We start from the raw sequence: 22,083 nt of genomic DNA, 5'->3' as shown, positions 1-22,083 counted from the left end.
CTAAGGAAACAGAAATGGTCATTAAAAGTCTCCCAAACAAAAAAGCCCAGGATAAGATGGTTTTAGAGCAGAATTCTACCAGATTTTCAAAGAAGAGCTAATACCAATACTCTTCAAATTGTTTCACACCATAGAAATAGAAGGAACATCACCAAATTCTTTTTATGAGGCTACAGTTACCCTAATACCCAAACCACACAAAGAGGCAACAAAGAAAGAGAATTAAAGACCAATCTCCCTCATGAACATTGATGCAAAAATACTCAATAAAATATTGGCTAAATCAAATCCAGGAGCACATCAAAACAAAATATCCAACATGACCAAGTAGGTTTCATCCCAGGGATGCAAGGGTGGTTCAATATACGAAAATCTGTCAATGTAATACACCATATAAATAAACTGAAAGAAAAAGACCACATGATCATCTAATTGGATGCTGAAAAAGCCTTTGACAAAATGCAACACCCCTTCATGATAAAGATTCTAGAGAGATTAGGAATACAAGGAACATACCTAAACATAATAAAGGCAATCTACAGCAAGCAAACAGCAAACATTAAATTAAATGGAGAGAAATTCAAAGCGATTTCACTAAAATCAGGAACAAGACAAAGACAAGGCTGTCCACTCTCCCTATACTTATTCAATAAGGATCAGAATGAGGTTTTCCCTACTCTTGAATATTGATGATGTGAATCCCTGTTGGATGTCACTGTCCTGTTGTCCCTCAGTCCCCTTTGCTTTAAAGTGAACACAGCAGGGAAACCTTCTGTCCCACAGGATAGAGCAATGTTCCTCAACCTCCTGATGCTGTCACCTTCAATACAGTTCCTCATGTTGTGGTGACCACCCAACCATTAGATTATTTCAGTTGCTAATATGTAAGTGCAATTGCCTACTGTTTTAAATCATAATGTCAATATCTGTGTCTGCTGATAATCTTGGACCATCCCTGTGATGGGATCATTCTAGGCCTAGAGGGGTCCTGATACACAGAACCACTGGGGTGGGTAAGCAACTGTGTGCCTCTCTAGGAGGGAGAAGCATCCATGACTGAGGTGTTCAGGCTGTGGCAGTAGTGAGCTGAGCTGAGAGACAGAAGGGTTCGAAGCCTGGCCCAGCACTGGCATATCCAGCGTGGCTTCCATCCTAGAAGGCCTCGCTGTCCCACTGCCCCTGACTTTTCCACAGGCCGATCTTTCCTGCTATCCCCTGTTCTCTTGCATGGCTTCCTTTCTCTCCTTTTGCCTCCTGGTGAAGAAGATGCCACGATCCACATTCCAATATTTAGAGGAGCTGCAGTTTTAGAGATGATACCCAGTTACAAAGTAACAGACCCAAAAATTTCAGTAAATTTCAGGTTTTCTATGAAAGTTAACAAGAGATGCAGGTGGGGAGGGGAGGGCCTTGGTCTGCTTCAACTTGATATTCCAGACTTTTTTAACCTATTGTCCAGGGCTTTACCCTCTCTGTGGATAGGATGATGGAAGCTGAGGCGGGGGGGGGGGGGGATGTGTAGGGGACAAGAGAAACATTGGTTGTTATGTAAATTGAAAGAAAGAAAATATTTTAAAAATATTTATTAATTATGTATACAGTGTTCTGTTTGCATGCATGTCTACAGCCCTGAACAGTGTGCCAGATCTAATAGATGGTTGTGAGTTCTCCTATAGTTGATGGGAATTGAACTCAGGACCTCTGGAAGAACAACTAGTGTTCTTAACTGCTGAGTCATCTCTCCAGTCCATAACTCTCTGTCTCTGTCTCATCTCTCTCTCTCTCTCTCTCTTTGTTTGTTTTCCATTTTAGATTTTCCAGACAGTATCCCTCTGTAGTTTTGGAGCCTGTCCTGGAAGTCACTTAGTAGACCAGGCAAGCCTGCAACTCACAGAGATATCAGGCTGTCTATGCCTCCCAGGTGGTGGGATTAAAGGCATGTGCCACAACTGCCCAGTGAAAAACAGCCTTTTAAATTAAGACAGAAAGACAGAAAGACAGACAGACAGAAAGAAAGAAAGAAAGAAAGAAAGAAAGAAAGAAAGAAAGAAAGAAAGGAAGGAAGGAAGGAAGGAAGGAAGGAAGAAACCAAGAAAGGAAGAAAGAAAGAATGAAAAAAGAAAGGAAGGAAGGAAGGAAGGAAGGAAGGAAGGAAGGAAGGAAGGAAGGAAGGGAGAAACCAAGAAAGGAAGAAAGTATACATGAAATTTAGCAAAGTGGTAGAGTATGAAATCGAGCTGCCAAGGTGGCCCACACCTTTAATGCCAGCACTCAGGATGGGGATCCAGAGGTGGGCTGATCGGGGAGACTGTCTTGAAGGATTAAGTGTAAATTTTAGTGAGTTCCAGGAAGGCCAGGACTATATACAAACAAACAAACAAATAAACAAACAAATACAAGACAACAACAAAAACCAGTGTCACAAAACCGAAATTGAAGTGAGTTGTCTTGTTTGTGTTGTGTTTCTTTGATAATTTTAAATTGAGTCTGAGTTGGAGAAATCTGGGCCACCCTCATGTCTCAGCTTCCAGAGATGGGATTCAATCTTGGTGTTCTCCACTGCTGACCCAGCCTATGATCCAGAGAGGCGGGGCCAGATTAAATCACAACCAAGGGATATATAAAGGGCGGGATCAATACTTAGTTCGCAGACTTCCAGAATTGCAGGGAGGTGAGCGGAGCTCTTTGTCCACACTCCAGTCTCTGTGGGACCCGCCAACATCCAGAGAACCCTAGGTCTGTGATACTGTGGAGCCAGACAGATCACAGGAGGAAAAAGGTATGTGAGTTGGGGATTCTATTCTGTGTTTTCTGGAGGCTGGCTGGGACATTTGTCCCTCATTTCATCTCAGAAGGTGGATATTGTGCCTCTGGGACAATTCTCCAATCCACATGATTATGGAATTGTCTTGTACTCATGGCAAGCCCCATGGAAGTTGTTGGTAATGTGTTGATTGGACAGTCCAGGACAGCAGGTAAAAATAAGGTTTGCTGAGGCAGATTCTGCTTTATCCAAGACTACCCCACAAACTACTGTGTGGATGGGAATGACCCTGAACTACTCCATGCACCTCTCAGGAAAGAACTGCTATTATTTCCTGCAGCCAAACAACCACGTCCTATGCAGGAGATGGAATATTGGGTTTCATAATTCTTCTGATATTTTTAAGTTCTTTGAAACACAGCTAGGGTGTATTAGGAGAGTTTAAGGTGGACTTTCAGCAGTAAGGTAACAGAAAGGAGTTTGGAGAGAATGGGTGAGGTCTTGGTGTTATATATTGTAAACTCCAATAAAAATTATCTGGGGATCAGAGAAGAAAGCAGGGCACTAGATTAGACATAAAGGCCAGAAAATATGGCACACACCCTTAATCCTATTACTGGAGTGGCACAGAACCTTCTGGATCTCATCTGGGTCTCTGATTTCAAGGCCACTCTGGGAAGAGAGCCTTTAATCTCAACACTTGAGATCTCATGCCTTTGCTTGGGAAGCTCATACGCCTTTAATCCCAGGAAGTGATGTGAGGGCAGAGAAAAGTATATAAGGCCAGAGCAAACAGAAACTCACACCATTTAGACCAAGGATTTTGTAGAGGTAAGAACAATGGCTGACTTTTCTGTTTCCTTGATCCTTCAGATTTACCCCAATATCCGGCCCTGTATTTTATTTTATTTTATTTTTTGTATTAATAATACATTTTAGCAATGGATGTTGCCCCATTATCTCCAGGACAGTTCTTTCTGTGTCTCATCTGTCCCTTCCCCAGGGCAACCTCTGATACTCACTGGAGGCTTTCCCTGGTCAAGCTTGACAACCAAGCTTCCCATTAGGTGAGAATGACCAGCATCTGTACATGAGGAATGAAGGGTCCATTGTTTGCTAATGCTGCAAGAGGCTGGTTCCTTAATCCACACACAGCTAAGAGACAGAGATTGCAGTTGCATGAAAATGGTGTTGATAACTTATTTTTTCATTTCTGGACAGAGAAAAGCAAATCAAGTCAAAGGTTTGAGAAACATGCAGCAAGGCAGAATGGACCGGAGGTGGCAGCAGGAAGGACAAGGAAGATCCTCGGGTAATCAGAATGAAATGTGTGTTAAACCAAAAGCCTTCTATTGCATTTCTTGTTTTGTGATCCCCAGGTTTATGGGAGAGCCCACATGTGAGCAGCTGTGGTGAGAACGGAGAGGAACTCAGTGGTTCCAGATTTCTGACCTTCTCACAGTAGAGACAGAGGTTCAGGGGGCTGTGATAGCTTTCTGGAGTGTGGGAGGATTGGTTCTGAGTGTAGGTCGGGACAGAGTTCCCAGGACCCAATGTCCTGTGAGAGCCCCTTCTACTCTATAATGTATTTTCTAAAACTGAAGACACCTATGCTCTCCCAGTGAGTGGACTCCTTGTTATCACCAGCAGGGTGGATGGCTGATCTTTGGCGGGCAAGCAAGTGTTGGTAATCTCATGATAAATGAATGTGGGCACTGGGGCTCATCAGTGTGCAGGAAGAGTCCCCAGGGGAAGAACAGATGTACTTGTGCATGCCGGGAAATGTTCTGATCCCATCCCTCTGTCCTTTGCAGGTCCTTCCCATTGGCCGTGGGATGAGTACGAGATCAGTATCTTCCTATTGGAGTGGGAAGTCGTTGAACTGGAAGTGGGCCACAAAGGGAAAAGAACTTGTAAATAAGTCAGGGCTATTCTAAGGCGACTCTATCGTAGGGGCCTGAGGAAGACCTGGCACGACTGTTTGCAACCGATGCTGAGTCTGCTGAATATGCACTACATGCTGTGTAAAGAGAGACCAGGCATCCAACCTTTGTTAATTCCTTATGCGATGGAACTCTATAGGATCCTGGGCCACAGACAAGAGTGGAGCCCCTGCCCAGGGTAGTCCCTTCTGCAGAGACCTCTGAGGCCCTCCAGAAGGTGGTGTCAGCTGGCCTTTCTTCATGGGCACAGAATGTAGACAAGCCCCATTCCCACAGCCCTCTGTGGCACAAAGCAGCAAAGTCTGGCCTCTCTGTGTGTCTAACTCCCTCTCACACACAAGCAATTGAACTATGACTTGTTCATAGCTGATTTTGACCAAGGGGCCAATTGATTACTGAAGGTGATTCAGGGGGAATCAGCATACCATGCTTATGAGATCTCTCTCTCTCTCTCTCTCTCTCTCTCTCTCTCTCTCTCTCTCTCTCTGTGTCTCTCTGTCTCTGTCACTCTCTCTGTGTCTTTTTCCACTAGACCTCTCTATGTTGGAGGAGCAGGTAACTCCTCTCAACCTCAATGCCTTGGCTGACTCCCATGTACCAGCCTTGGAAGATGGCTTCCCTGTGCCTTTCTGGAGAGCTTCACGGGATCCCACCAGCGATGATATACTGTGGGGATTCTCGATTCCCTGATGGGAGACTTGGAAAACTTTTGACTGTTCCACACCTACTTCCTGCTCTGGCCCGGAGAAAGCAGCCTTCATCAGCCATGGTTAACTTCTTATGACCACCCTAAGAGGAGACAGTGGGGAGTCCTTGAATCTTCTCTGACAACATTGGAATCATTATGTTTTGTATGTGTCAATTTCTGTCTCTGCCTCCTCAGTGAAGAGTAATATGTTCAATCAAATAAAAATTTCAAAAGAAGCCTCCTGCGTCATTTTTGTCATTTCAGTAGGGCAGATCAGCATGGTGGGGCAGGGGATGTGGTAGTGGTGGAGGTTCATTCCTGGGTGACTGGGACTTGGCCTCTACCCTGTATCTTCATCAGACTCTAGGCATTGTTTTTCTTCTACTACAAGGGGAACCCCTGGTGCCATAGACAGCAAGCAGCTCAGCACTGTATCCATTCCCTAGCCCTCATGTTGTAGCCCTCAGGGTTAGTGTTTCATAGCCTCAGACTCCTCAGGATGCAATGGAAACCAGTTGGGAGCTGGAGTAGTAGCTGTGTGGTGCGCTGATGGAACATAAAGTAAGGGAATATCAAAGTTTCTCCAATGTAAGTTTCATATATGTAAGGAGGCCCAACAGGAGACATTGCCACCTACTCTAAGTTTAGAATGTGTTTCTCTTTGAATGAGGGACAGTTACATCATGTTAGCCTTAATTTTGACCTGGTTAAATATATATTTCTATTGTCTTTCAACGTTGGATGTCATATCTCTATTTTCCTTCTACAGGAGATAGTCATATCACACAGTTTCACTCACTCTAGGGGTCATTGTGACTTGGATATTGTTAACTTTGGGAATTAAGCATGACATAAGGTGACATGAAAGGCTGTCCAGTTGGAGAGGTGTAGTCTCCTGATGAGTATTCTTAGTATTCAACTTGGCTACATCCACAATTAGCAAGAATCCCAAAGTAGGTGGGCACACTTGTGAGGTGTTTTTGCTTAATCACTCTGTGTGGCATGTTCCACTTCTGAGCTAGATCTTGAGGTGGGAAAAGAGATGTTTCATTAGGGCAAACTGGGATTAGGACAAGAGATCACGACCTCTTCTATGGGTGGAACAACCAACTGTATTACAGGGTCCCCCTAAAACATCTCATTTTACAGACATTTACTTTAGGATTAAGAACATTAGCAAAAGTATAGTTATGAAGTGGCAACAAAATTAGAGTATGTTTGGGGATCACCACAACCTGAGGAATTTTATTGAATGGTCTGAACATTATGGAAGTTGAGAACCACTCCATGAGAGGCTACTTCTGTTAGAGTTTGGCTGATACTGAAGATCAGCGGAGACATTTCTTGGGAGGGAACTACAGCCACTGGATCCTTAGACCTTCTGTTCATAGGCAGCCATTGTTGGATTAGCTGGACCACAGAGCGAAATTCATTGTAGTTCATGTCTCAAGACACCCTCACACACCAACAGAGTTTGGGAGAGACAGAGAGAGTCAGACAGACAGACAGACACACACACACACAGAGACACACACAGACACACACACACACACACACACACACACACACAGAGACAGAGAGAGAAAGAGACAGAGAGAGAGAGAGACAGAGAAAGAAAGACTGACTAATACAAAACACATAGCCCCATCCAGTTATCTAAAGAGTATTAAGGCTTGCTTGAGAGATCTGTCCTTCTGCACCTGAAAGACAGGCTTTCATGGACTCTGGCTATTCAGGGAGTCTCCCCTGATATGGAGCTCACATCTGCACTCCTTCATCTTGAACTTTGCATCCCTGAGGACCTGTCAATGGACAGAGCTTCCAAACCACCAAGGGCAGGCATATCAGGAGTTCAAGATCATCCTAATTCTACTGAATGAATTGTAGGCCCATCCTCAGGGTACCTGTCCACCCAGTCTCCAAAGTAGAAGGAAGGAAACAGATGCATGTATCCTACACATGGGTGCCTGCCCGTTGACTTCCTTTTGTCCTGGCTTTGAAAGTCCATGTTAAAGTCACTTTTTCTACTCCAGCTCTGCTGTTCTATATGAGCCCTCTATTGTGTCGTGACATGAGTTTGTGGATAATGCCAGCAATGGGGAGATCAAGGGAGGAGGGGCATTGTCATCCTTGAGAATAAAGTGGCCTGCATGATAGCCTGGGATACATGTGATACTGTCTCAAGACCTCAAACCTACAAAACCTACCAAGTATCAGATAGAGGTTTTCCCTACACTTAAATATTAACTGTCCCTGTTGGATGTCACTGTCCTGTTGTCCCTCAGTCCCCTTTGCTTTAAAGTGAACACAGCAGGGAAACCTTCTGTCCCACAGGATAGAGCAGTGTTCCTCAACCTCCTGATGCTGTCACCTTCAATACAGTTCCTCATATTGTGGTGACCACCCAACCATTAGATTATTTCAGTTGCTATTTTGTAAGTCCAGTTTCCTACTGTTTTAAATCATAATGTCAATATCTGTGCTTGCTGATAATCTTAGACCATGGGATCATTCTAGCTCTAGAGGGGTCCTGACCCACAGTGTGAGAACCACTGTGTGGATAAACAATTTTGTGCCTCTCCAGGAGAGAGAAGCATCCATGACTCAGTTGTTCAGGCTGTGGCAATATTGAGCTTAGCTGAGAGACAGAAGGGTTGGAAGCCTGGCCCCACACTGGCATATCTAGTGTGGCCTTCATCCTAGAAGGACCTGCTTCCCCACTGAGCCTGACTTTTCCACAGGCCTTGCTTTCTTGCTATCCCCTGTTCTCCTGCACTGCTTCCTTTCTCTCTTTTGCCTCCTGGTGATGAAAATGTGAGGATCCAATTTCCAATACTTGGATGAGCTTTCGTTTTAGCTTTAATCCCCAGTTACCAAGTAACTGATCCAAAACCCTAAGTAAATTTCAAGTTTTCAAAGACATTTTATATGAGATGGAAGTGTGGACAGGGGCTTGCTTCTACCTCAACTTGATATGCCAGACTTTTGACATTTCTGCTCCAGGGTTTTACCCTCTCTGAGGAGGGGATGAGGGAAGCCATGTGGCAAGCAATTGTAAATGAGAATAGAATTTTTGGTTGTTAATGAAAGAAAAATCCATTTAAAAAATTTATTTGTTATTTATACAGTGTTCTGTTTGCATGTATGTCTACAGCCCAGACGAGTGTGCCAGATCTTATTATAGATGGTTGTGAGCTCTATGCGGCTATGCTTTCTTCCTTCCTTCCTTCGTTTCTTTTTTGTTTCCTTTTTCTTTCTTCTTTTCTTTCCCCCTCTCTCTTTGACTTCCCATGTCAGATGCTAGGTAGGTGTTTTGAAATTTTTTGGCAAATTTCTATAAATGAACAAAGACCAAAATTAACAACAAAAATAAATGATATTTTGTTGTCTGGTCTAGTAAACACAGGTGCTGATGTGACCATAATTGCACCAGAATTTTGGTCTTCAACTTGGCTTCTTCAGGAGGTAATCGTTCAGGTGTTAGGGATTGGAATATTATCTCAAATGAAACAGAATGCAAATTGGTGTGAATGTATAGGTCCAGAAGGACAGAGAGTAAATTTAAAGCCCTATGTGGCTAATATAGTTATGAACTTATGGGGTCAAGATCTGTTACAACAATGGAATATTCAGATTAACATCCCACCAACCTCAGACAGAAATCAGAAACTAGCACATGTTTCTGAGAGAAATATTAGAAGGTATTATTCTAATGAGTTGTCACCAGCCATCCAGCCATACAAGAACATGGCAAAACAACTGATGTTCTTCCAAAGACACCAACAACTCTAACTTTAAAATGGTTAACAGCCTGTATGGGTTCAGCGATGGCCTTTAACAAGAGAGAAACTCCAGGCTTTTGAAGAGCTGTTACAAGGGCACTTAAATGCTCAGCATATTGAAGAATCCACCAGCCCTTGGATTTCTCCTGTGTTTGTTATTAAAAAGAAATCTGATAAATGGGGAATGGTAACAGACCTTAGAGCAATTAACAAAGTAATTCAGCTAATGTGCTCTCTACAGTCCAGAATTCTTTGCCTACTCTGTTACCTAAAGGATGTCCTCTTATAATTATTGATTTAAAAGACTGTTTCTTTTCAATACCCTTACAAGAAAAAGACAGAGAAAGATTTGCCTTCATGTTGCCTACTTAAATAACTCTCAACCAGTAAACAGATATCAACGGAGGGTACTCTCAGAGGGACTGTTGAATAGCCCAACCCTGTGCCAATATTTTGTACAACAGCCATTGGACGTGATAAGTAATAAATTTCCTAAATTTAGAAATCTAGAAATTATCAATATATGGATTTATCATTATATGTATGATATTTTACTAGCTGACTCAAATGCAAATACTTTAGAAAGAATATTTGAAGAAGTAAAGAAAATTTTGCCTTGTTGGGGATTACAAATTGCTCCTGAAAAGATACAAAGAGGAGATTCTCTTAATTATTTAGGATATAAAATAGGTCAACAAAAATTAGACCCCAAAAGTTGCAAATTAAGAGAGATCGATTTCAGACTCTTAATGACTTTCAAAGATTATTTGGAGACATTTCTTATCTACAAACTATTGATGTGGTAAAAATTGATGAACTGAATAATTTATTTAAAACCTTAGAAGGTGACAAGGATTTAAATAGCCCAAGAGAATTATCACCTGAAGCTGAGAAAGAATTGGCCTTGGTAGAAAAGAAAGTACACGAAACACTTGGATTGTGTCGTTCCAAAGCTGGATTGCAATTTGGTTATTTTACCCTCTAGATATTCTGCTACAGTAATTTCAATGCAGAAGGAAACTATTATATTGGAATGGATATTTTATCAAATAAACAGAGGAAAAATTAAAAACTTATGTGGAACAAAATCTCTGACTTGATTTTGAAAGGAAAGTTGAGACTTCGTCAATTAGTAGAAATAGACCCAGCAGAAATTGTTGTATCTTTAGCTAAGAAGGACATCAAAAATTTATGGGCAGTAAGTGAACCTTGGCATAGAGCTTGCAGTAATTTTTTTTTTGTGAGAGATTAACATCAAATATCCCAAAAGTGATAGAATTGATCTTATAAAGAGAGCTGATTGGATTTTACCTTGAATTGTACAGGAAACATCCATATCTGGAGCTCATACATTTTATACAAACAAACAAGGAAAGGCAGGTTACAAATCAGAAAATTTAAGTAAAGTAGTTCAAAGCCCTTATAATTCAATTCAAAAATCGGAATTGTATCTATTCTGTTCATATTGGTAGATTTTTCAGAATTTCTCAGCATAGTTACTGACTCTCATTATGCTAAAAGAGTAGTATTACATATTGAGACTGAAGAATTTATCCCTGATGAATCAGAATTAACTTCACTATTCAGTTACAATATATAGTCAGGAATAGAAGTCATCCTTTATATATAACACACATTCAATCCCATAGGGGTCTGCCAGGCCCTCTAGCACAAGGTAATAATGAGATTGATAAATTATTGATAGGAAATGTGCTGGAGGCCTCAGAATTTTATAAAAAACATTGTGTCAATAGTAAAGGTTAAAAAAGGATTTTTCTATAACCTGGCAAGAAGCCAAGGAAATGTCCTAATTATTCCTTTTACAATGAGACTCCATTACCAGCAGGATGTAACCCAAAGGGTACTCAGAGGAATAAAATCTGGCAGATAGATGTGTTTCACTTTGCACAATTGGGAAAATTGAAATATGTACACCATGCTCTTAATAATTATTCAAGATTTCAATGGGCAACTGCTTTGATTTCTGAAAAAGCTGATTCGGTAATCATGCATTTGCCAGAAGTTATGGCCATCATGGGTATACCTACACAAATGAAAACTGACAGTGCTCCATCATATGTCTCTGGTAAAATGAAACAGTTTTTTGCTTATTACAATATAAAGCATATTACAGGTATACCACATAATCCTACAGGTCAAGCAGTTATAGAAAGATCAAACAGAACTCTAAAGGATATGCGAAATAAACAGAAAGGAGTAACAAAACCCCTCATAAATAGACTGCATAATGCTCTATTAACTTTGAACTTTCTCATTGCTAATGAGAAAGGAGCAACAGCTGCAGAGAGATATTGGATAAAAGAATAAAAACTACAGAATTAAACCAGCCTACATACTTTAAGGATGTGCTGACCTTAGAATGGAAACCAGGATACGTGTTACGTTGGGGATGAGGTTTTGCTTTTGTTTCTAGAGGAGAAGATAAGCTGTGGGTACCATCAGAATTGATAAAGGTTGGATTTGAACAAGAGAGACCTTTTTTTTTTATTTTATAATACTATTCAGTTCTACATAATAGCCACAGATTCCCTTGTTCTCTCCCTTCCTGCCCCCTCCCTTTCCCCCTACCCCACCCTCCATTCCCATCTCCTCCAGATCAAGGTCTACCCCCAGGACTCGGATCGACCTGATAGACTGAGTCCAGACAGGTCCAGTTCCCTCCTCCCAGATTGAGCCAAGTGTCCCTGCATAAGACCCAGGTTTCAAACAGCTCATGCAACGAGCCCAGGACCTGGTACCACTGCCTAGATGCCTCCCAAACAGATCAAGCCAATCGATTGTCTCACTTATTCAGAGGGCCTGATCCAGTTGGGGGCCCCTCAGCCTTTGGTTCATAGTTCCTTTGTTTTCATTCATTTGATTATTTGTCCCTGTGCTTTATCCAACCTTGGTTTCAACATTTCTTGCTCATATAAAACCTCCTCTTTCTCACTAATTAGACTCCCAGCACTCCACCAGGGGCTTAGCTGTGGATGTCTGCATCCAGATTCCTCAGTCCTTGGATGGGGTTTCTGGCACAACTATTAGGGTGTTTGGCCATCCCATCACCAGAGTAGGTCAGTCCCGGCTGTCTTTCAACCATTACCAGCAGTCTTTTGTGGGGGTATCTTTGTGGATTTCTGTGGGCCTCTTTAGCTCTTTGTTTCTTCCTTTTCTCATGTGGTCTTCATTTACCATGGTCTCCTATTCCTTGTTTTCCCTCTATGTTCTTGATCCAGCTGGGATCTCCTGCTCAGTTTCCCTCGACCCTCGCCCTTCATTGCTCCCACTCATGTCCAGGCTGTTCATGTAGATCTCATCCATTTCTCCGTGTCTTTCTTGGGGTCCTGTTTTCCACATAGCCTCACTGGTGATGTGAGTAGCAGTCCAGTCATCCTTGTTCCACATCTAGCATCTTCCTATGGGTGAGTACATACCATATTTGTCTTTCTGAGTCTGGGCTACCTCACTCAGGATGATTTTTTCTAGATCCATCCATTTGCCTGCAAACCTCATGATGCCCTTCAACTGAAGAATGGATAAATAAATTGTGGTACATATACACAATGGAATACTACTCAGCAAAGAGAGACCTCTTCATTACAAGAGGTGGTAGTTCATCAATCAGCATAATCAACCAATTAAAACTAGCTTATACCATTAACACATGCCATTTCTTTAATCAGATATAACTTGCCAAAAGGGAACCTCCCCAAAGTTAGTCTTGGGGAAAGTTTTTTGTTTTTGTCTTTAGGAGAATGAAAGCTTAAGAAATCTGAAAAACACTGGACAAATGAGACATCTGAAGAAAAGGGACAAATCATCTAGAAAAAATGTCCCAAGAAAAAGAGTAAAATGGCCTATTGTTGTATCATTTATAAAATTTAATATGTCTTTCTAAATGTTTGTTTCTGTTCTTCTCTAAAAACATTTAACATTAACCATCTTGTAGTCCCAGTTCAATTAAAAATTAAAGCTGGCTTTGGAGTTGGAGAATGGCTCTCTCCTTCTTTAATCCAAGCATGCTGTTAAAAGGAAAATGGAAACTCCCTGTATCATGCCAAAACAAAGAGCCATCTTCTGATATGGGACAGGAGAAAACAAGCAAACAAAAAAATTTAAAGGACTATTTTATTACTATTAATCTCAATTCTTTGATTCTATCCTGATCCTTTAAACTTTTCTTAAAGTATGAATTTTATATCAAAATTTACAAGATTAATATACATATATATTTTAAACTTTGTTAATATATTAATGGTCACATAGAGTACTAATGAATTCTAGAAAAAAGGCTTCAATTAGCTGCCTATACATGTCTTTATGTTTGAATCTCTATCAGTTTTCTGCAGGGAATCACGACCATGCCTAACATCAAATTTGAAGTCTCCAGGAAGAAGATGGGGCCCCACAACTACAACAATTCCATGTGGACAATAAAAATACCACTAAGCTGACAAACATCACCTACAGATCAACTTTGAACTACAAACTGCTCAGAGCAGTTTTGAGATGGCTAGCTGAGATGATCCAGTTTCACAAATTACTTGAACAAGGACTTGAGATAAGCCCTGAACTTTGGCATTATGCACAGACTGGACAACAAAGGATTTGGCTACGTTTCCTAGAATTTGACTATTAACCCAAGATTTTTCTTTTCAGAATAAAGATGCCTTCATAACCAGTAGGAAGCAATTTTAAGAACACAGCACCCACCTTCTTAAAGAGGTGGTGTGGGGTAGGTGTTTTTTGGTCCTCTTATGGGTTTTGGGTCTGGGATACTTTTCATTATGTAGGAGGGTTGGTTACAATTTGTTGTTGTTAAGGGATAGGAAAAGGGCTAAGCAAAGGATATTAGATTTAAGGTTCTTGTTTAAAAAAAAGATATATAGAAATGATAGAATAGAGTGTAGATTATTGATTCTACTCTGAAAAGTAAAGAGGAGATATAGATAACATATAGAAAAAAAGACAGATTATTTAATCTACTTTAAAAAGACAATTACTATGTTTTAAATAATTTACATTGGGTTGGATTTTTGTTTATTGTATTCAAATTATATATATTGAGATTGATATTGTTAGAAAATGCTATACGTATATTTCTAATCTTGTTCAAGATACTGTACTTACACAGCTTCTTTAACAATGTAATGCAATTTGCTGATCCTTGAATGTTAGTATTACCAAATATTAGGATATAAAGAAATCAAAGTTAATAGTTAGACATTACAATTGAACTGGTAGTCATGTTCGGTATGTTTTCAAGATCGAGCAGATAAATTTTAGATAGGCAGGTCATCTTCAAACCCTTCAAAGATGTACAGAATATGGTATTTAAAATGTTTTTAATAAGTTAGAAATTTTTTCTTTTTTTATGACTATGAGACATGTTGGTTCCTGGCTGTACCAATCTACTTCAGAGAAGATATGGGCATTGAAGAAACTGCATATAGAGTTAACATTCATTGTGGCAAAAATTCACCACTGGACAACAAAATATCCTTGAATCATCTACTGACAAACAGGACAAAAAGAAGACAGGACACAATACAAGACTACCGATTCTTGCCAAGACAAGTGTGGTTGTGGCTTTAACAACAGGCATCTTCTGAGGCCAGGACACCAGGGCACCATCTGTGAAGTGGCCTTTGCAATCTGGAAAAGGTACAGTACCCTTTCTTCAAAGGCAGCTGAACTGGCAGTGGATCAATGGCTTCTGATGTGCAGTGGAACAGCAGCTGAAACAGTTATTCTTGAAAGAGTAGCTAAGCTGATGGAGTCTAACCTGTCAATGGTAGACTGGCATTTAATAAAAAATGGAAGCCATGCACAAGCCGAGAAGAATGGGATGCAGAGAACAGGATGCCGAGATGAAGCCACCCACAAGTTAAGAAGAATGGACAGCTGAATTCAGAAAACATCAACAATTTCCAGAATTTAAAACCCTGATCATGACAGGACTTTGGTGGAATTCAGGTGTTTCTGGACTACTCTCACCAAATGTGAGGTTGAACAGTTGGTCTTGTTTACATCCTACTTCACAAATGAGTCTGTTGGATATGCTAATCCTATAGGCTAAAGATGATGCCCCAAACACTGCTGAGACACCTCAGGTGACTTTTCAGGCAGCTGGCTGTTTCTGTCAACTCACATTTTTTTGGAAGCCACTTGTGTGTGGTTTTTTTTTCTCTTTTAGGTAATATTATGTCCTTCTTGGGGCTCTGAGGGAGTTGAAGTTTAGATAGTTATAGTTACAGTTATAGTTAAAGATTAGATAATTATAGTTTTCCTAGTTAAGATTTTCAGAAAAGAAACTCACTAAGGAGGTGTAAGTGTATAAATTTGAAAGATGTTATAAGATAGTTTTGTTAGTATTATAAGTTAGGAGAGAAAGTGAATCAGGTACATTTTGAACTTACCAAAATAGAATAGATAATTGCATTTTTTTTCTGGGTTTGTCCAATGCAAATGGACTAGACATTGTTTAAGTATTTATTGCTTCTATAAATTGTATATAGTTATTGTACTTATTATATATAGTTTTTTATATTAGTTATAACTTTGTTACTTTTTTCTTTCTATTCAAATAGGAGGGGGAATATGGTGATATTTTATTTGTGATGAAATGTGATTTTATTTGAGTGTTAATAAAAGTAGCTTGGGGCTCAGAGATAAAAGCAAGCCATTTAACAGGAGACTGGCAGAGATGGCACATGCCCTTATTCCTGTCACATGGCAGGCAGAGTCTCTGTGTGTTCAAGGACACAGTCAAGCAGTGACCCGAAACTTTAATCTCAGTAAGAAACATAGAGACATGGGGGACTGTACAGACAGGCAGTGATGAGGAAAACATGTGATTGGGTGTAAAGCCAATGAGTAGGCAGAACAGAAAGGCAATAAAAAGACGGGTCACACAGGACAAGGTCTCTCAGGTCAAGGACAGCAGTGAGTGGTAAGGTGAAGACTTTGCAAGCCCTCTGATCTTTTGGGCTTTTAACTCTGCATTTGGCACTGTGTGTTTTATTTGATAACACCATTTAGAATTTCACCTACACCCCACTGAAATGACAAGGATGAAGCAAGAGTTTCTTTTGAAACCTTTATTTGATTCCACCCATTACTCTTCACTGGGGAGGCAGAGAAAGAGGCTTACATATACAAAACATAATGATTCTAATGTTATTAGAAAAAATTCAAGGAATCTACACTGTCTCCTCTTAGGCCCGTGGTGCTCATAAGAAGTTGACCATGACTGATGAAGGCTGGTTTCTTCAGGGCCAAAGCAGGAAGTAGGTATGGCACAGTCAAATATTTTCCAAGTCTCTCATCAGGGAATCAAGAATCGCCTCTGTACATCATTTGTGGTAGGTTCACTTGAAGCTCTACAGAAGGCACAGGGAAGCCATAATTCCAAGGCTGGTATATGGGAGTCGGCCAAACAATTGGAGTTTGAGAGCACATGTAAAGCATGGGGTTACCAGCTCCTCCATCATAGAGAGGTCCTGTGGGAGAGGAAACACACACACAAACACACACACACACACACAGAGAGAGAGAGAGAGAGAGAGAGAGAGAGAGAGAGAGAGAGAGAGAGAGAGAGATCTCATAAGCATGGTGCCCTGGTTCCCCCTGAATCACCTTCAGTAATTAATTGGCCCCTTGGTCAAAATCAACTATGAACAAGTCATAGTTCCATTGCTTGGGTGTGAGAGGGAGTTAGACACACTGAGAGGCCAGACATTGCTGCTTTGTGCCACGGAGGCCTGGGGGAATGGAACATGCCTATATTCTGTGTTCCCTCATTCACATATCATGAGATTATCAACACTTCCTTGCCGGCCAAGGATCAGGCATCCACCCTGCTGGTGATTACAAGGAGTCTACTCACTGGGAGAGCTTAGGTGTCTTCAGGTTTAGAAATACATTATAGAGTAGGAGGGGCTCTCACAGAACATGTGGGTCCTGGGAACGCTGTCCCCACCTACACTCAGAACCAATCCTCCCACACTCCAGGGAGCTATCACAGCCCCCTGAACCTCTGTCTCTACTGTGAGAAGGTCAGAGATCTGGAACCACTGAGTACCTCTCCATTCTCACCACAGCTGCTCACATCTGGACTCTCCCATAAACCTGGGGATCACAAAACAAGAAATGCAATAGAAGGCTTTTGGTTTAGCACACATTTCACTCTGATTACCTGAGGGTCTTCCTTGTCCTTCCTGCTGCCCACTCTGGTCCATTCTGCCTTGATGCATGTTTCTCAAACCTTTGACTTGATTTGCTTTTCTCTGTCCAGAAATGAATAAATAAGTTATCAACACCATTTTCCTGCAATAGCAATATCTGTCTCTTAGCTGGGTGTGGAATAAAGAACCAGCCTAGTGCAGCTTTAGGAAACAAGAGATCCTTCATCCCTCATCTACAGATGCTGGTCATTCTCACCTAATGGGAAGTTTGGTTGTCATGCTTGACTAGATAAGTCTCCAGTGAGTATCAGAGGTGCCCCTGTGGAAGGGACAGATGAGACACAGAAGGACGTGTCCTGTTACATGACGGTGTAACACCAATTGCTAACAGGTCTTATTAATAAAATACAAAAACAGGGCTGGATACTGGGTTAAATCTGAAGGATCAGACAATAGAAGAGTCACCCACATTCTTACCTCTACAAAATCCTCAGCCTTAAGAGTGTGAGCTTCTGTTTGCTCAGACCTTATATACCTTTGTCTACCCTGACATCAGTTCCTTGCATTAAAGGAATGTGTGATTCCCAAGCAAAGGCATGAGATCTCAAGTATTGAGATTAAAGGCTCTCTTCCCAGTGTGGCCTTGAAATCAGAGACCCAGATGAGATCCAGATTGTTTTGTGCCTCCTGAAAGATAGGATTTAGGTTGTGTGCCTCATTGTATGAACTTTATGTCTAATCTAGCTTCTGGCTTTGTTCTCTGATCCCCAGATAAGTTTTATTGTGGTTTACAATATATCACCCAAGACCTACCCACCCAGACCCAATACTTTTCCATCCCCTGCATAGGACATATCTGTTTGACTGGTGGAAATAATAGCAGTTTTTTCCTGAGAGATGAATGGAGTAGTTCAGGGTCATTCCCATCTACACAGTAGGTTGTGGGCTAATCTTGGATAAAGCAGAATCTGCCTCAGCATTCAAGGTAGTAAACTATATTTTTGCCTGCTCTCCTGGTCTGCCCAATGAACACATTACCAACAACTTGCATGAGCACAAGATGATTCCTAATCATGTAGATTGGAGTATTGTCCACGAGGCACAATGTCCACCTTCTGAGATAAATTGAAGTACAAATATCCCAGTAGGCCCCCAGAAAACACAGAAAGGTTTCCCCGACTCACATACCTTTTCCCTCCTGAGATCTGCCTGGCTCTACAGTGTTACAGAACTGGGGTTCTCTGGGTATAGGCAGGTCCCACAGAGACTGGAGTGTGGCCGACGAGGTCGGCTCACCTCCCTGAAATTCTGGAAGTCTGGGAACCAAGTAGAGATCTGGCCATGTATAAAGCTCTTGGTTGTGATTGAATCTGGATCATAGGCTGGGTCAGCATTGGAGAACAGCAAGATTGGATCCCATCTCCGGAGGCTGAGACAGAAGTTTGGCTCATATTTCTCCAACTCTGACTCTATTTAAAATTATCAAAGAAACACTACACAACCAAGACAATTCATTTCATTTTGGGTTTTGTGACATAGATTTTTTGTTGTCTCATGTTTGTTGTTGTTTGTTTGTTTCTATATAGTCCTGGCTTTCCTGGAACTCACTGAAATTTAGACAGTCCATCAGATCTTCACACTGATCAGCCCACGTCTGGATCTCCATCCTGAGGGCTGGCATTAGATATGTGGGCCACCTTGGCTGGGATTTCATGCTCTAACACATTTGCTACATTTCATGTAAACTTTCCTTTTTCCTTCCTTCCTTCCTTCCTTCCTTCCTTCCTTCCTTCCTTCCTTCCTTCCTTCCTTCCATCCTTTCCTTCTTTTTTAACTTAAAAGGCTGTTTATCACTGGGCAGTGGTGACACAGGCCTTTAATCCCACCACTCCGGAGGCATGGAAAGGTTGATAGCTCTGATTTGCAGGCCAGTCTGGTCTACTAAGTGACTGCCGGGATAGGCTCAAAAACTACAGAGAGGCACTGTCTGGAAAATCTAAAACAGAAAACAAACAAACAGAAAAAAAGAAAAAAGAAAGAGTTACCGACTGGAGAGATGACTCAGCAGTTAAGAACACTGGTTGTTCTTCCAGAGGTCCTGAGTTCAATGTTCAGAAACCACAAGAGAGCTCACAACCATCTATAATAAGATCTGGCACACTTTCCTGTGTTGCAGACATGCATGCAAACAGAGCACTGCATACATAATAAATCAATACTTTTCATATATTTTTTCTTTTATTTTCCATAACAACCAATGTTTCTCTTGTCCCTTATACCTCCTCACCCCCCAGCTTCTGTTGCTGGAGGGCTTCTCTCCAGGTTCCCCAAGCCCCACAGTCCCACAATCCACTTATAAAATAATCACTCAGACGCTTATATCACTTATAAACTGTATGGCCGTGGCAGGCTTCTTGCTAACTGTTCTTATAGCTTAAATTAACCATTTCCATAAATCTATACCTTGCCACATGGCTGGTGGCTTACCGGCGTCTTCACATGCTGCGGGTCATGGCGGCAGCTGCAATGTCTCTCTGGGTCAGCCTTCCACTTCCCAGAATTCTCCTCTCTCCTTATCCCACCTACTTCCTGCCTGGCCACTGGCCAACCAGTGTTTTATTTATTGACCAATCAGAGCAATTTGACATACAGACCATCCCACAGCAAGCTTCCCTCACCCTGTGTTCTGTGTGTGTGTGTGTGCGTGTGTGTATTTGGGTCTGTCTGTCTATGTGTCTCTGTCTCTCCCACAGTCTGTTGGTGTGTGAGGGTGTCTTGAGACATAAACTACAATGCATTGCACCCTGTGGTCCAGCTAATCCAAAAATGCCTGCCTATGAATAGAAGGTCTAAGAATGCAAGGGCTGTAGTTCCCTTCCAGGAAATGTCTCAGCTGGTCTGTAGTAGCACCAAACTCTGAAAGAGGTAGCCTCTCCTGGAATGGTTCTCAACTTTTGTAATGCTCAAAACTTTCAATAAAATTCCTCATGTTTTGGTGATCCCCAACTATGCAATTATTTTGTTGTTACTCCATAACTATTCTTTTGGTAATGTTCTGAATCCTAATAGGAATTTCTGATAATTTAGATGTTTTTGGAGATCCCTGTAATACAGTTGGTTGTTCTACTCAAATAGGGGTCATGACCCATTGATTGAAACCATTGAACACATGCCCTAATCCCAGTCTGCCCTAATGAAACATCTGTTTTCCCACCTCAAAGATCTTCTCAGAAGTGGAACATGCCACACAAAATGATTAAGCAAAATCCCTCACAATTGTGCCCACCCATTTTCAGATTCAAGCTAATAATGGTAGTAGTCATGTTGAATACTAAGAATACCCATCATGACTCCATGCCTATCTAACTGACACACTTATGTATCACCTTATGTCATGTATAATTACCAAGTGAATTATCCAAGTGAAAATGACTCCTAGAGTGAGTGTAACTGTATGACATGACTATGACCTGTAGAAAGAAAATAGTGATATGACAATCCAGTGTTGAAAGGCAAAGGCGCTATATATATATATATATATATATATATATATATCCCAGTCAATATTATGTCTAAATGATGCAACTATCTTTTTTCAATGAGAAACACTTTCCAAACTTAGAATAAGTGGCATTGTCACTTAAATTTGAGAAACGTTGATATTCTCTTACTTGATGTCCGTCACTGCTAAACACAGCTATGTCTCCAGCTCCTAATGTTTTCATTTGCATTTGGGGAGTCTGAGACTCTGAAAAATTAACCATGAGTGCTACATGAGGGCTAGAGAATGGATACAGTGATGAGCTGCTGTTTATGAAAGCAGGGGTTCCCCTTGTAGTAGATGAGACATAATGCCAGAAATCTGATGAAGATAGAGGGTAGAGGCCAAGTCTGAGTCACCCAGGAATGAACCAAAACCACTACCACATCCCTTGCCACACTATCATTATGAGTCCCACTGAAATGACAAGGATGGGGCAGGAGTTCCTTTAGAGATCTCTATTTGATTTCAATTTATTTTTCCTTGTTGAGAAGTTAGAAAAAGAATTTTACACATGTACCTGAATGTTGTTCTGGGTCCCCCCTGGTCCACAGCCACTCAGTCCAAGTAAACACACAGAGACTTTTATTACTTATTAACTACTAGGCCATTAGCTCAGGCTAACTTCTGACTAGCTCTTAAACTTAAACTAAGCCCATTTCTGTTGATCTACATGTCACCCCACTTTCCGGGGCTTTACCTGTCTGTCATTAAGTGCTGCTCCCTGGTTGGCTGACTCGCATCTCCTCACTCAGCCTTCCTCTTCCCAGAGTTTTCCTTGTCTGCTTATCCCACCTGTACTTCCTGCCTGGCTACTGCCCAATCAGCATTTATTTATCTAACAATCATTGCAACACATTCACAGCAAGTAGGGCAATATCCACATCACTTTCCTTTTTTTTAAAAGTGATAGTTTTTAACTTTAACATAGTAGAATTTCATATAACAAAGCAAATATAAAGCAAGAATTATAGTTTTAATATCTAGTCTATTTGTATTTGGCAAAATTAAAGAGGCTATCCTATTTATCCTCTATTTGTGATTTTAAGGTTTCATATCTACCTTTTCTCTTATCATAACCAGGGAAGAACATGATTTTAACTATCTAGTCTTCATGTACATCAAAGACCTCAGAAGGATATAATATTACCTATGTAAACAAGAAGTGAATTGTAA

This window comes from Peromyscus leucopus, chromosome 9 (assembly GCF_004664715.2).
Source record: "Peromyscus leucopus breed LL Stock chromosome 9, UCI_PerLeu_2.1, whole genome shotgun sequence".
NCBI classification, from domain to species: Eukaryota; Metazoa; Chordata; class Mammalia; order Rodentia; family Cricetidae; genus Peromyscus; species Peromyscus leucopus.
This window is presented reverse-complemented; position numbering follows the sequence as displayed.